At 40.2% G+C, this 16,684-nt stretch overlaps 1 protein-coding gene and 1 pseudogene across 41 annotated transcripts in view; both read left to right on the top strand.

Annotated features, from left to right (window-relative positions):
- ARMH3 (armadillo like helical domain containing 3) overlaps positions 1–16,684 on the top strand; it is a 242,166-nt gene that overhangs the window by 149,069 nt on the left and 76,413 nt on the right. The gene's annotated exons all lie outside the window — the stretch shown is intronic.
- On the top strand, positions 7,552–8,595 carry LOC139439148 (CAAX prenyl protease 2 pseudogene; annotated as a pseudogene).

The raw sequence follows: 16,684 nt of genomic DNA, 5'->3' as shown, positions 1-16,684 counted from the left end.
TTTCTCTATTTCCATTTGATTACCTTTATTTTTTGAGTGTTTTTTTTTCTTTCCATTAGAGAAGTTGTAGGTTTACCGAAAAATCATTCAGAAAGTACAGAGCTCCTGTATTATCCCCCCACTTCCCAGTTTTCCCTCTTATGAGCACTTTCCATAATGTGGTCCTTTCTTGTAATTGAAACAATATTATTATAATTATGCTATTAATTATACTCCATAGTTTACATTAGCATTCATTGTTTGTGTTGTACATTTCTGTGCTTTTTAAAAATTGCTAATCTAGTAACATATTTTGATGATTTGGAACTATATACCCAGAAAAACATGTTCTTAAACTTAATGCATTCCTGTGACTGTCAGTCCATTGTAAGTAAGATAATTTGATAAAGTTGTTTCAGTTAGGATGTGGCCCACCTCAATCAGGATGATTACTGGAGTCTTTTATAAGCAGAATGAAATTCAGAGTGATAGAAAGAAAGCCAGAGGGGGAGTAGCCAGAAGCTGAAAGTCAGCTGAATTCAGAAGAAAAGGAAGAGGCCAGGAAAGACCTCGATTGCCATGTCAAGGACCAAGAATTGTTGGCTGACAGCCCCATAATGCCAGTCTTTGGGTAGAAAGCATGACCTTGATGATACCTTGATTTGGGCTTTTACTAGCCTCAAAACTGTGAGCCAATAAATTCCCATTGTTTAAGCCAATCCATTGCATGATATTTGCTTTGGCAGCTAGGAAACTAACATAGAAAACATAAAATTTCCCTGTTAACCACCTTCAAATATATACTTCAGTACAGTTAATTTCATTCACAGTATTGTGTCACCATCCATTAACAAAACCTTTCCATAGTCACCAGCAAAAACTCTGTAATACCCCATTCCCATTGTCCCTGGTAACCTGCCTTATAATTTCTGACTTACTTATTCTAATATTTCATATTAGTGCGATCATTCAATATTTGTTCCTTTGTGCCTGCCTTATTTCACTCAATATGATGTCTTTAGGGTTCATCCATATTGTCACATTTATAAAAATTTCATTAATGCCTGGAGGTAGCCTGCATCCACATTTGGGTGTGTACTTTTCTCTTGTTTCTCTCAAAAAACTTTTTTTACTGACCTAACTAAAAAAAAAAATTCAGTTTCTTTTTTTTTGGCTGAATATTATTCCATTGTATGTATATACCACATTTTGCTTATCCATTTATCTGTTGAGGGACATTTGGGTTGCTTCCACCTTTTGGAAATTGTGAATAATGCCATCATGAACATTGGTGTGCAAATATCTCTGAATCCCTGTTTTTACTTCTTTGGGCATATATCTCTAGAAATGGAATTGTGGGGTCATATGGTAGTTCCATTTAACTACTTGAGGAACACCAACCATTTTTCACAGTGTAGCAGTTTGATATTATTGATGAATTCCAAAAATAAATATTGGATTACGTTTGTAAACTCAGGTTTTCCTCTGGGCATATTAGATTTTATTGGATTCAGAGGTTTACTTGATTAAATAACGATTAAAGTTTTGGTTGCACCACATCAGTAGGATGTTGCACCCTTGCCTTCTTGATGGGCAGGGACTCAGAGAAAACAACATGGCAGAAGAGTTAGTTGGAGTTTTTGAGCTGGAGCCCTGGGAAGTAAGCACACAGAGGAGCTTGATTGTGAGGAAAGAGAAAAGGCCCCAGGAAGAGAAACAAGCCATTCACCTTAAAATATACAGCTGGCCTTGTGGCGATAACAGAGGACCTGAGGAGAGAAGCAAACCCTGGGAAGGGAGGAGCCCTGGAAGCCTGAACTCTGGCAGATGTCAGTAGCCATCTTACTCCAATACATGGCAAAAGACTTTGGTGAGAGAAGTAACTTACATTTTATGGCCTGGTAACTGTAAACTTCTACCCCAAATAAATATCCTTTGTAAAAACCAACTGATGTCTGATATTTTGCATCAGCACCTCTTTGACTGACTAATACACACAGTAACTGCTTCATTTTACATTCCCATCAACAAACATTCAAGGGTTCCAATTTCTCCACATTGTTGAGGACACTTGTTATTTTGTATTTTTTTGTTTGTTTTTGTTTGTTTGTTTAAATAATTGCCATCCTAGTAGGTGTGAAGTGGTATCTCATTGTAGTTTTCATTTGCTTCTCCCTAATGGCTGCTGATGCTGAATATCCTTTCAGATGTTTATTGACCATTTGTAGATTCTTCTTTGGAGAAATGTCTATTCAAATCCTTTTCCCAATTTTTAATTGAGTTGTTTGTCTTTTGTTGAGTTATAGTGGTTCTTTATATACTGTGGATATTAAACTCTTATCAGATGATCTGCAACTATTTTCTTCCACTTTGTAGATTGTTTTTTCACTTTCTTAAGAAAATAATATCCCATTTCTTTTTCAGTTGTATTCTCTTAAGCCTCTGGTCTCACTTGTCTGCTTCTTTTTCTCTTGTTCTCTTTATGCTTGTCCCCTTTATTGGCTCCCCATCACAGGCAGAATAAAATTTAAGCTCTGTAGCATGGCATGCAATTCCATTCATTACCTGCTTTCTGGAATCTGTCTTTATCTGTCACCTTACCGCAGCTATGCCAGACCACCTACACTTCTTTGGACAAACCATGCTATATTCTCTTGGCTTTATGTATATTTTTTCTCCCTGCTTGGAATGTCTTCCCCAGCTTGTCAGCTTTCTTCTTGAAATAGTGCATCTCAAATATCTCTTCATCTTTAGAATTGGGCCAGGCCATACTACAGTACTATCTACTTCTCTGTTTTCTTTACTAGGCTATGAATTCTTTGAAGGCATGCAATATCTATGTCTTATTCATCTTAGTAGCACAGTGTCTGTGTTCAGTGAATGCTTGTTAAACATAGATCAACAAAGAAAGAATTCCTCTCTTGGACAAATGGGGATTCAGGGTACTGACTGCCCTGATTTGGAATGGGAATAGTGCTTCGTGTTACTGTCAGGCTAACAGATGGAGCCAATAAAGGCAATTCAGAGGTGGCATCTTAGAGAATCATTGAACAAAAATGCCATGAAGACTATCCAAAAGAGAATTACACTCAAGGAGCAGGCCGAATGAAGAATTCTGGTATAAGCCAGTGGAACAAGTACCAGGGATACTAGAACAGGAAGGTTTGAAGAGAAAGGTAAGGGTTAAAATTGAGAAGAAACTGCCCTTGAAGGAAATCTCCCAGGATTCCCTCTGAATTCTTGCCCAGAGCAGATGAATTGGAGTTCCACACAGGGATGGTCATAAGAGAAAGCAGGTTTCTTAACCCTGGCAGGACAGTGGAAAGAGGTGTCTCAAATCTGCCTTCCCCGAACGAGGGGAGCAGGAGTTTTTATGGATTCAAACAGGGGAAGGTAGAGTGGTTACCTTCACAATGGCAAATATACACAAGAGTGAGCCTAGTTTTGAAATAACTATAGACAGGTGAGTTCAGTCTAGAATTACCATTATAATAGTAAGCATACACAAGGGTGAGCCTATCTAGAGTCACCATAAACAGGGGTGAGACCTGTTTAGAATGACCATCACAATCGCAGGTTGAGCTTAATCCAGCCAGTTTCGGATATTAGCCTTTTGCTATTTTATAATATGTGGGCATCTGTATAATAATTTTGTAATCATAATTATTTGTTAATTCTTGGTTACAACCTGAGCCAAATAGGATATCTACAACAGCTTTTCTTAAATTATGAGGACAGACAGGGTGGGAGTATGAAAACACAACTTTCTCTGTACAGTTGAGGGCAAATCCCTTCCAACCCGTTATAAGGAACTAAAAAGTCTCAGTGAAAAGAATAGAAACATTAAAGGAAAGACTTGTAAGTGCAGTGAGCATTTTTGGCAAAAAGGGGGTGGGGAAGGGGCAAGCAGAAAGTGTAGCTGGGAAGGAGATGAACAACAACCTCTTGTCCTTCTTATCTGATCCGAGTCACTCTGTCTTTGGAAATTGGGTCTGTTTGAAAAATCACCCTGTGTTCTTCAAACTGGTGAGGCTTTGGGGCTCAGAGAAAATGGGTCATTATTTAAGGGAAAAAGGGAAGAAAGGAAGGGAGGAATTTCTTTGCATTAAATCTTACTCCATTGATATGCTCCCACCCCCTGAGTTCTTTGGGTTTTAGTAATATCTGTGGCCTGTAATTGTTGCTTTTAATGCTAAGTGCTTTCTCTTCATGAGTCATTGGGCAATTATCTAAGGAGTTGACTAAATTGACGTAGAGTTAGAAATCTTGAGGGTAAGACCTCCAGGCTTTATTGCCATATACTCCTGCCCCACCACCCTTAATTCTTTGGGCGTTCAGGGACTGTAACTTGATTCAAAAGACTCACTGTTCGATTTTTTCATCAAAAATCAGTGTTCTAGTAAGGTTGACAGTTCATTGTCTCCTGGACAATTTTGAGTCAAGATAACAAATTAGAGTTTGGGATACATTACAGATGATAAATGTGACTTCCTTAAAGGAAATCCATTTGTTTTGCTTAGTGTTTCTGTGATTAATTACTTGTCAGATTAAATTGCTCTGTAAAAATACATAGTATTTTATTTGATTGCTCTTTGTGGTGATTAATTAGGCTATATTCTTGCATTTTATGATAATTATGTGAGGTTTTTTCCTCTGGTCTTTGTTTTAATTAATACAACATTTATTTGAAAGATTTAAGGATGGGATACTGTTTCAGAGCTAACCAAAGGCCAGGGTTGCTTTTCGTCTTTTAAAAGGAGGAATATCTCATTTTCTGAGTGTTCTCTATATTGATTCATGTCTATATTTGCGATCTGAAAAAGTAAACTAACTGCAAATGGCTTGGGAAGAACTCTTGTTGGTTTTTGGTAGTTATTAAAGGTGATATATTGAGGATTCTTGGCTCAGTTGAAAATTGGCTGACATTATAGAGGCAAATCTAGTGATGCACCATTCATACCCAGCAAAAGTGGATTCTTTTCTCCTGATGAACCTTTAAAACCAGATTCTGAGACGCCAGAGTTTCAGAGAGAGGATTTATTTGTTTGCACAAACAAAGGAGCACTAACAGTGGCTTAATGGACCAAAACTACCTCGTAGATCAGCAGAAATTCTAGTATTTTGTAACATCTTTGTGCTAATGAATAATTGGGGTGGAGCTGGACACAGGTTCCTTCATTAATAAACATTAAGGGGCTGAACAGGATGGCGATAGGCACCAAACCAGGGTGAGCCACAAAGTTACAATCATTATCAGAGATGAATGTTCTGGCATAGTACAGAGTAGAGTCAATCACAAAGTTTTCCATATAGATATTAAACAGGAAGGTGGAGTGGTTACCATCACAATAGTAAGCATGCACAAGGGTGAGCCTAATCTTTATAAGCAAGTGGAGTCAGAAGACACTAGATTCCTCTAGGTTCTTGGCTGTGTTGCTGTTAGAGAAAAACGGCACTCATTGGGACACGGAGACTGACAATTGCAGGCAGAAAGTTTATTGGGAAGCTCTCCTAATGGAGAGGGTCTGAAGAATGGATGTCAGCCTGCCTCTGGCAGAGGCGATCATAAATTTATACAGTACATCTATAGGCAGGAAAACGCTTAGTCAGTGGGAGTGGGTTGGGGCTCTTGTAAGACCTGAGGGCCAATAGGGATGGCTGAGGGTAGTGAATTTTAGAGATGCAGGAAGGATTGGTAGTGTCATGTGGCTCCTTTGTCTATTATTGTGAGGAAATGAGCTGTATCTGAACACAAAGGCTCTGAATGAGGGGCTATTCTATGTCATGGGAATGCAAGTCACTGTTAACCATTGTAAACCTTGGGATCAGTTAATCATTGTAAACCTTGTAAGGGAGAAACTTCTAACAGTTGCATGAAAGAATTTGAGAACATGCAAGTTTAGTTAGGCTTGTAAAAAGAGTTTATTAAGAAATGAGAGAAAAGAAAAGTTGTATACACCCAGACATGGATGCAGGTTACCTCCAGGCAAAGAGGAGTACCTGAGTTTCGGCAGTTGCCTTTATTTATTTATTTATTTTTAAAAGGTTTATTTTATTTATTTATTCCACTTAATTGTTTGCACTTGCTCTTTGCTCTCTGTGTCTGCTCATCTCCTCTTTAGGAGGCACCAGGAATCGAACCTGTGACCTCCTGTGGGGGAGAGAAGTGCTCAGTCGCTTGAGCCATCTCCACTCCCTGCCTTGTCGTCTCTCTCATTGTGTTTCTGCTTTGTGTCTCCTTTGTTGCATCATCTTGTGCGTCAGCTTGCTGCGCTAGCCCATCATGCCAGCTTGCTGTCTCACTGGTCTCCAGGAGGCAGCGGAACTGACCCGGGACCTCCTGTGTGGTCAGTGGGAGCTCAGTTGCTTGAGCCACATCCACTTCCTGGCTGCCTTTGTTAAAGCCATCCTTCACTCCTCCCCTTTCCTAATGTTTGTTGGGGAGGGGGCTCAATGGCAGCGCTGGGCAGGGAAGGGCTGCGCTGTTCTGATTGGTTACCTTTTGGCAACCCACCTATTAGCTCTCAGGGGACCAATGATGCGGCCTTTTGTTTGGACTTATCCAGGACCAGTGGGGAGGCTTGTTTGGAATTATTTGGGGCTTTCTCATGACCCCAGGAAAAGTTCCAAATGGGACCTTGTGGCCAGGTTCTCAGCAGGATCTTTCAGGCCTTGCTCTTAGTAGAGCCCCTTCCCTCAGAGGTGGGTTTCCAGGTGGGCTCTCACAGCCATGTTCTCTGCCAAGTCCCAGCCGTGACCTTTCTCTTTCCCTGTAATAACATGCCTCATAAGGGTAAGGTCAATCTTACTTTGTCAAAGCAATAGTATGTATACACAGGGTGAGCCTAAGTCTGGAGTAACCATAAACAGGGGTGAGACCTGTTTAGAATAACCATCAGAATAGCAGGTCTAAACTAAATCTAGCCAATTTCAAGTATTAACCTTTTGCTATTTTATAATATAAAGGCATCTGTAAAACAGTTTTGTAATCATAATTATTTTTAATTCCTAACCCTGAGTTACAACATGAGATGTATAATTAGTGTGGTGCTAAATAGTAGTTTGTTGTGTTGGAAGCATGGCATTTCCTAGAATGCTGCAGGGTGACAATGAGGAATTTAGACATATATACCATTTTCATTAATGATCTAAGGCTAAAAATAAATAGAATGTTAATGAAATTTGTAAGTCATACTGATTTGGAGATGTTTTCTACATCTAGGAGGGCAGAAAACTTATGTAGATGGACCAGGAAGAGGAGCATCACAGAAAGTAACTCAGCTATTTCTTTGGGAAAATGCTTATCTGCTTTATAGAAATGCTTAACATACTTAGAACCAGGCAGATATTTTCAAAATAGATCTTCCAGTAATCCATTCATACATATTTACCCAAGTGAAATGAAAACTTACCTTTGGCAAATGTTTACAGTGGCATTATTCATGCATTCTGAAAACTGAAAATAATCCAAATATTCTTCAACTTGAGAATGGTTAAACAAAATATAGTACATCTATGTAACAAAATACTATTCAGTAATAAACGTAATAAACTGTTGATTCACATAACCTCATGGATGAATCTGTTGCATTATACAATATGAAGCCAGACTCAAAAGGTTGTATACTGGCTCCATGGTCTGGGCGCGATGTAGCGCTGGGCAGGGAAGGGCTGCACTTGCTGTCAGTATCACGGCCAGAGTGGCATCCTGAGTCAGTGGCGCTAGGCAGTCGGGGTCCCAGTGTTCTCCTGCCTCAGCCTCGCCTGCTCCTACGTGGGCAAACTCTACATCTGGAAGAGCAAGCTGCCCAGGGATGACCCCGCCGTTATCAAGCGGCACTTCACCAGTGTCCTGGTGGTGTCCAGTCTCTTGCCCCTCTGCGTACTTCTCTGGAGGGAACTCACTGGCATCCAGCCAGGTGCATCCCTTCTCACCCTGATGGACTTCAGGTTGGAGGTCATTTTCCCAGCAGCACTGCTGACCCTGCTGCTGACCATGATCCTTTTCCTGGGCCCACTGATGCAGCTCTCTGTGGATTGCCCCTGTGATCTGGCATATGGGCTGAAGGTTGTTCTGACCCCCCACTCGTAGGCCTGCTGCCTCACAGGTATGTGCTGGCTGCGGAACCAAGTGACTGTGCCCCTAACAGAGGAGCTGCTGTTCTGGCCCTACGTGCTGCCCATGTTAGTGCCATGTGTGGGTATGGGCCCTGCTGTATTCACCTGCCCACTCTTCTTTGGAGTTGCCCATTTTCACCACATTATTGAGCAGCTGTGGTTCTGCCAGAATAGTGTGGGGAGTATCTTCTTGTCTGCAGTGTTCCAATTCTCCTACACAGCTGTCTTCGATGCTTACACTGCTTTCCTCTTCATCTGCACAGGACACCTGATTGGGCCCATTCACTGCCACTCTTTCTGCAATTACATGGGCTTCTTTGCTGTATGTGTGGCCCTGGAGTATCCACAGAGGCGGCCCTTGCTGGCTGGCTATGCCTGGGTATGGGACTCTTCCTGCTTCTATTCCAGCCCCTCACAGACCCCAAGCTCTAGAGCAGCCTTCCCCTTCATGTGCTTTTGGAGCGGGCAGGAGACTCAGAGGCTCCCCTGTGCTCCTGATCCATACTCCTGTACATGCTCCCATGGCTGTACACATTCTTATGGACTTTCATGGGTACCCCAGCACCTCCCCGTCAAGGATAGGGGAGGAGCATGCTGAGGTCCCCAAGATCTCAGGAATTTTTATAGGGGATACAGCCAGAGCTAGTTGAATCCCAGGACCAAGAGAAAGGAGCAGACATCCACAGGGTGCAGCCCCTCTCAGAGGGGAGTTGAGGAGTAGCTGGGAGTGACGGGTCAGGGGCACATCCCTGGGGCCATGGACACCCTTCCTCATTTGGAACTGCTTCCTTCTCTGAGGTTCTCTGTCCTCATCTGCTCCCCTCTGCCACTGAAAAGCTTCTCAGGGGTGGAATTTGTGAAGGCCATCTCTTCTCCAATTTCTCAGGGTTTTCTCATTGTCGTTTTACATCAGGACTTTGTATTGGGATATTAAAGAGATTTAATTTGGATTTTTAAGAAAGGCTGTATACTATATGATTTCATTTGTATGATATTCTGGAAATGGCAAAACTGATGACAGAAAAGAGATCAGTTTTTGCCACAGGCTGGGTTTGGGAGGAGGAATTGACTACAAAGGGGCAAAAGGGAACCTTTTGGGGTGCTGGAACTGTTCTATATCTTGATTATGGTGGTGATTACATGACTGTATGTGTTTTTCAAAACTTTTAGAACTGTGCACTAAAAAGTGAATTTTTCTGTATGTAAATTATATCTTATTTTAAAATATTGGAAAAAAATTGATCTTCTCAGGACAAAATAGGAGTTTCAACTTCTGGCCATCACTACTATGCTTTATATATGGCAACGTCTTGAAAATATTTTGAGTGACAGAAGCTAGAATCAGAGGTTGTGGATTTTCTTTATGTTGCTTCCAAATTCCAAGGTTTTTTGTTTTATTTTGTGTGGCAGTTCAAGATTATTTTATGAATCCCAAAAAGAAAAAGATTGTATTTTTTAACTAATCTATTCCTCTTGAGTGTTATACCATTTGATTGCATTAAATTCAGTTGAGGGGACTTTGATTGGATTACTTGATAAGATTGATTTAAGGCTTTTGATCAGGTTGAGTCTCAGGTCCCTTGTTGGATCTGATATAAATATACTCAGATGTACAGACATAGAGGAAAAGGGGAGCCAGCATGTTTGATTTTGCAGTGTGAGAGAGAGGATTGCTTAAGCATGAAGCCCTCAAGAGGTGGGGCCTATTGAGCAGCTCAAGAAGGGACCAGCCCTGCTATATGCCTGATAGCTTACAGCTGAACTTGGGAAGAGAGCAGAACAGCCAAGCCTGAGATAGGAGGCCCAGAAAGAGACAAGCCCTACCCCTGGTTGTTCAAAGCTGAGCTCCAAGAGACAGTAGATTCTGGAGGGGAAGGCAGAGACCTCTGCAGAGATTGGTGGCCATCTTGCTTCATCGTGTGGCAACACACCAGAATCAACAGTAACTGACTTTGATGAAAAAGTATCTCTGATGGTACCTCAGTTTGGACATTTCATGACCATGGAACTGTAAGCTTTTACCCCAAATAAATCCCCATTATAAAAACCAACAAATTTCTGGTACTTTGCAGCAGCAGCCCTTTTGCAAATTAAAGCATTTTTGTTTTTTGTTTTTGAAGAGAGGATTTGGGGAGGGAGGCATTTACTGATTGCTTTCCTTAGAATGTCAGCCTTTTATAAATCTGTGTACCAATCAGAGTTATTTTGAAAAGGAAATCACAGTTAAGGACCTCTTAGACCTTATTGGTAGCCATCCAGACATAGGAGAGAATCATTTCCCCCATTTATTGATTGAATCCAATTATTTGGAGTTCTGTAGATTTAGTTTTTGTTTTAAGCTTTGTTTATTTGTTTTGTTTGGGCCCTCTAACTGTTGAATTGTTCATGAGACTTGGAATAGTGCTAAGGGATATTTCTATCCCAAAACTAACCTCAGGAACAACTTCCACACTTTTCTGTACTTGGATTAGAACAAAAAGCTTCATCATACTCTGGTTTTGTAAGGCAGGTTTGTACAGTCAGGAGTCCAGGGATAGGTGAACCAAAAATGCCGAACTATTGCTAACAGCAACTGTGCCTCCTTCCTTCCTCTCTCTGTCTCTTCTGATCTGAACTGTGTTTGTATAATTCTTGTTTCTCATGTCCAACTTGACGCACCTCCCTGAATGCCAAACGGTCTCTGTTCAGTCTTTAAAAATAGCCAAGTGGTGAAAATTACATGGTAGTAACTCAGCATTACTTGCAGCAATAATGACTAGAGCTGTATGGCTGCTACGTGGTATGCAGAATGCTGACTACCCTGAGCAGATGTTTGGCCATCATTCTGGCTCAGAACAGGTAGATTATATCTAGCTGGGTGCTGATTCCCAGAGCCACATGCAGAACAAATGTCCCTAGATCTTTCCTTGTTTTTAGCTGAATGATTTTCAGCGCTGGACCTAAAGGAGCTACCATGGACCCTAACCAAGACTCCATACGTTAAACCTCATATTGATTTGTATCCTTATTTATAAAAATCTGGCTTTTCTCTTCCTAGTGTGATAAATATTACACATATATTAGATACATTAGATGCAAGTCTGTTATTGGAACAGAACTCTAATCATTTTTCTCAGGGTTGAACTGAACTAATTTAATCTGAAATGAGATTTTCTCAAATAGACTATAGATCAAGTAGCTTATTGTTTTCTTATCCTGGCTTAATATGTTCACCAGTACTCACAGGATCTAGGAAGTAGTAATTAAAAGCTGTAATTAACCTTGTAAAAATGACAAGTTTTAGCAGAGAAAGAAATGCTAAGATGACACTTAAATTTTTTGGCTGGGTAAATAAGTACTAAAGCACTATGAGATAAAGGCAGTGTCAACAGTGTATCATATCTTAAGCCTGTGTTTTTATGCACTTTCCTGACTATGTATAGTAGATACAGCCCATCATCCAGGTGGGACACGCAGGCCCATGTTGGCTAACTTGTAATTTGTTATTAATTGCTTAACATGCATTTCCTGTGTATCTAGCCTTGTGCCCCTATCTCCTGACTTGTACCATAGTACAACATGGCAAGATATCATAGGATAGAGCACCACTGCAATTAAGTCTTCGGAGGAACATCTGAAGGCCAGGGTACAATCATGTTGCACCAAAGATAGAAGTGACAACGGACAACTGTCCTCCTACAACAGCGCCTTTGAAAAGCTACAAGAAATGACAGACTAGTGCCTTACTACCCATCATTTGCCCCTGGAGAGTTCCTCAAGTGTTTCTTCCTTTCTGTGCAGTCTTGACAGCTTCAGGAAAGAAGAGGCCACTTTAAACACTAAACCAAACAGGTCTGCTGGGACTATTTGACTTTGGAAGCCTTTGACTGCAGTTACCACTTGTATTCTTCCTTCTGTTTGTCCTTTCAAACAAGAGCTTTCTCCCAGAGCAAGAATTCTTACTTATCCTTCTAGAGGTAGTATGCACATCTAACAAATGTGTATTTTGTTTGGATTTTTTTCCCTTTTGTTTTGTTTTTTACACACGGATATTATTTGCGATCTTGGTTTTGCAGCTTGCTATTTTCACTTAACAATATATTTTGGAGATTGCTCATTTCACTTTTTTAAATCACTGAAGTATTTTAAAACAAATCCCAGGGGAGTGGATGTAGCTCAAGTGGTTGAGCACCTGCTTCTCACGTACAAGGTCCTAGGTTGGATCCTCCTAAAAACAAAAACAAACAAGCAAACAAACAAAAAAACCAACTTGGGCAAGCCAGTGTAGCTCAGTGGTTGAGTGCCAGCTTCCCACATAGGGGTTCAATCCTTGGCCCTGGTACCTCAAAAAAAAAAATCTGAAACATCATGTTATTTCATGCCTAAATATTTAGATTTTCATCTTTTTAAAAAATGACATTTTTAACATAATCACAACACCATTATCATAACTAATAAAATTAACGGTATTTCCCTAATATAAAAAATATCCAGTCTATCCTAAAATATATATGGAAATGTAAAGGACCCAGAAAAGTCAAAACAATTTTGAAAAAGGATAAGGAAGATTTATACTTCCCAACGTGAAAACACATTGTAAAGCTTCAATAATTAAATGGGACAAAACTACCATAGATTAGACATGTAGATCAATAGAACAGAATTGAGACTCTAGAAATAAACCCTCATGTTTATGATCAATTGATTTTTCAACAAAGGTGCCATGATAATTAAGTTGGAAAGGTTAGTCTTTTCAACAGATGGTGTTGAGAAAACTGGATATCCACATGTATAAATATTAATTACTTTACACCATATGTAAATATCAAATATTTGATAAAGGACTTGTATCAAGAATGTATGAAGAACTCTTACAACTCAAAACTAAAAATTCAAACTCCTTAAAATATGAGCAAAAGTTGAATAGACATTTCATCAAAGAAGTTACACAATTAACTAATAAACCTATGAAGAGATGCTTGTTATCAGTTATTAGGGAAATGAAAAATCCAACATCTATGAATCCTGTTTAAAAACTCTAAGCATATTAGAAATATAAGAGAGCTATATTCCCTCTAAGATCAAGAACAAGACAGGAATGTCTGTTCTTTTCACTTGTATTCACCATTATACTAGAGATCCTAGACAGTGCAATAAGACAAGACAAATGAATAAAAGATGTCCCTATTGACAAGGAAGATGTAAACTGTCTTGATTCTCAGCATAGTTATTTATTTAGAAAGCTAATGGAATCTACAAAAAAGCTACTGGAACTAATGAGTTTAGCATGGCTGTGGGATACGAGACCAATATGCAGTAGTCAATTACATTTCTAAATTCTAGCAACAAACAATTGAAAATTGAAATGAAAAAAAAAAATAACACCCTCAACCTCCAGCGATGCCTAGTGTTTTTCTGTACTTTTAGAGTATAATTATGAAATCAGCATTTTGTGCATATTATGTGTTTGAATTGATTATAGTTTGATTGATGTTCAGTTTACTCTATTATTTATTTATTTATTTAAGAATTTGTGGGTTTACAAAAGAATCATAAAATACAGGATTCACATATACCACCCTATTATTAACATCTTGCAATGGTGTGGTACACTTGTTACCATTGATGAAAGCATGTTTCTGTAATTGTACTATTAACTATAAATTTAGGGTTCACTGTTTTGTATTGTGCAGTTCCATGGATTTTCATTTTTAAAATTTTTATTGTAACAAAAATGCAACATATCATTTCCCCTTTTAACCTCATTCAAATATATAATTCAGTGCTGTTAATATTCACATGTTGTGCTACCGCCATCATCACCCATTATCAAAATTATCATCCCCAAATAGAAACTGTGTACATTTTATCTTTTTTTCCAAAGATTTACTTTTTATTTCTCTCCCCTTCCCCGCCCCTCCCCCCAGTTGTCTGCTCTCTGTGTCCATTCACTATGTGTTATTCTCTGTCCGCCTGTATTCTTGTCAGCGGCACCCAGAATCTGTGATATGTGTCTTTTTTTTTTTTTTAAGGTTTATTTCTTTCTCTCCCCTCCCCCTCCACCCCGGTTGTCTGTTCTCTGTGTCTGTTTGCTGCGTCTTCTTTGTCCGCTTCTGTTGTTGTCAGCAGCACGGGAATCTGTGTTTCTTTTTTGGTTGCTTCATCTTGTTGTGTCAGTTCTCTGTGTGTGCGGCACCATTCCTGGGCAGGCTGCACTTTCTTTCACACTGGGCGGCTCTCCTTACGGGGCACATTCCTTGCGCGTGGGGCTCCCCTACGCGGGGGCACCCCTGCGTGGCAGGGCACTCCTAGCGCGCATCAGCACTGCGCATGGGCCAGCTGCACACGGGTCAAGGAGGCCTGGGGTTTGAACCGCGGACCTCCCATGTGGTAGACGGACGCCCTTACCGCTGGACCAAGTCTGCCGCCTGATCTGTGTCTCTTTTCGTTGTGTCATCTTGCCGTGTCAGCTCTCCTGGGCAGGCTGCACTTTTTTCACACTGGGCGGCTCTCCTTACAGGGCTCACTCCTTGTGCGTGGGGCTCCCCTACACGGGGGACACCCCTGTGTGGCACGTCACTCCTTGCGCGCGTCAGCACTGTGCGTGGGCCAGCTTATCACACGGGTCAGGAGGACCTGGGTGTGAACCTTGAACCTCTAATATGGTAGACGGATGCCCTATCCGTTGGCCCAAATCCGCTTCCCACTGTTTATTTTAAGCCTTAACTCCCTATTCTGTATCCCGACTCTGTCCCCTGGTAATCTGTATTCTAGATGCCGACCCTGTAAATTTGCTTATTCTAATTATTTTGTATCAGTGAGATCATATAAAATGTATCCTTTTGTGCCTGGCTTATTTTACTCGATATTATGTCTTCAAAGTTCATCCATGTTGTCACATGTGTTAGAACATTACATTTTATGGCTGAATGATACTCCATTGTTTGTATATATCACGTTTCATTATCCATTCATGTGTTGATGGCCACTTGGGTTGCTTGCATCTTTTGGCAGTTGTGGATTATTCTGCTATGAACGTTGGTTTTTCAAAGATCTTTTTGAGTCCCTGCTTTCAGTCCTTTGTGGTATATGCCAAGAAGTGGGAATGCCAGATCATATGGTAATTCTGCACTTAACTTTCTGAGGAACTGCCAAAATACTTTCCACAGTGGCTGCTCCATTTACGTTCCCACCAACAATGATTGAGTCTTTCTATTTCGCCACATCCTCTTCAATTTGCAGTTTTCCATTTTTTAAATATTAGCCATTCTAGTGGGTGTGAAATGGTATCTCATTGTGGTTTTGACTTGCATTTCCCTAATGACTCATTATGTTGAACATCTTTTCATGTGGTTTTTGGCAATTTGTATATCATATTTGGAGAAATGTCTGTTCAAGTCTTTTGCCCCTTTTTAAATTGGGTTGTTTGTCTTTTTGTTCTCAAGTTGAAGGATTTCTTTACATATTCTAGATATTAAACCCATATTGTATACCCTTCCAATTTAAAACTCACTACAAAGCTACAGTAAACAAAAACAGTGTGGTACTGGCATAAGGACAAACATAAAAACCAGTAGAATAGAATTAATAGCATAGAAACAAACCTACACATCTATAGCCAACTGATTTTTTTTTTTGAGGTACCGGGGCCAGGGATTGAACCCAGGACCTCATATGTGGGAACAGAGCACTCAACCACAGAGCCACATCCACATCACCTCCCCTGGGTTGGTTTATTTGTTTGTTTGCTTGTTGCTTGTTTTTTGTTTTTAGGAGGCATGAGGAACCAAACCTGGGACCTTCCATGTGGGAAGCGGGAACTCAACCACTTGAGCCATATGTGCTCCCAGCGAACTGATTTTTGACTGGCGAGGCAAGTTTGCTCAGTGGGGAGAGAATATTCTCTGTAATAAATGGTGCTGAGAAAACTGGATGTACATTTGGAAAAGAATGTGAGTGGACACCTACCTCAGACCATATACAAAAATTAACTCAGGGGGAAAATAAATTTGGCTAAACAACTGGTCTCTCGCCTACACATGGGAGATCCCAGTTTCAGCGCTTGGTGTCTCCTAAAGAAAAATGAGCTGACGCCACAAGATGATACAATGAGGAGACACAACGAAGAAACACAATGAGAGACACAACAAGCAGGGAGCAGAGGTGGCTCAAGCAATAGGGCGCCTCCCTCCCACATGGGAGGTCCCATGTTCAGTTCCCAGTGCCTCCTAAAAAAAAAAAAAAAAAGACGACAGACACAGAGAGCAGACAGTGGTGGGGGGAGAAAGAAAGAAATCTTTTAAAAAATGAAAAAAAAAAGGAAGTTGGAATTAAAAAAAAGATTAACACAAGGGAGCCAGTGTAGCTTAGTGGCTGAGTGCTAGCTTCCCACATATGAGGTCCCAGGTTCAATTCCTAGTCCCAGTAACCAAAAAAACAAACAACAAAACAAATCAGCAATCTAAATATAAAAGCTAAAGCTATAAAATTTCTACGAAAACATAGGGAATTATCTTCAGGACCTTTTATTAAGCAGTGGAGTTTTAGATTATACATCAAAAGCATGAGAAGCAACAGAAGAAAAAAACAGATAAATTGGACTTCATCA

This window comes from Dasypus novemcinctus, chromosome 6 (genome assembly GCF_030445035.2).
Source record: "Dasypus novemcinctus isolate mDasNov1 chromosome 6, mDasNov1.1.hap2, whole genome shotgun sequence".
Taxonomy (NCBI): domain Eukaryota; kingdom Metazoa; phylum Chordata; class Mammalia; order Cingulata; family Dasypodidae; genus Dasypus; species Dasypus novemcinctus.
Note: the sequence above shows the minus strand (reverse complement) of the source record. Positions and strands in the feature narration are given on the sequence as shown.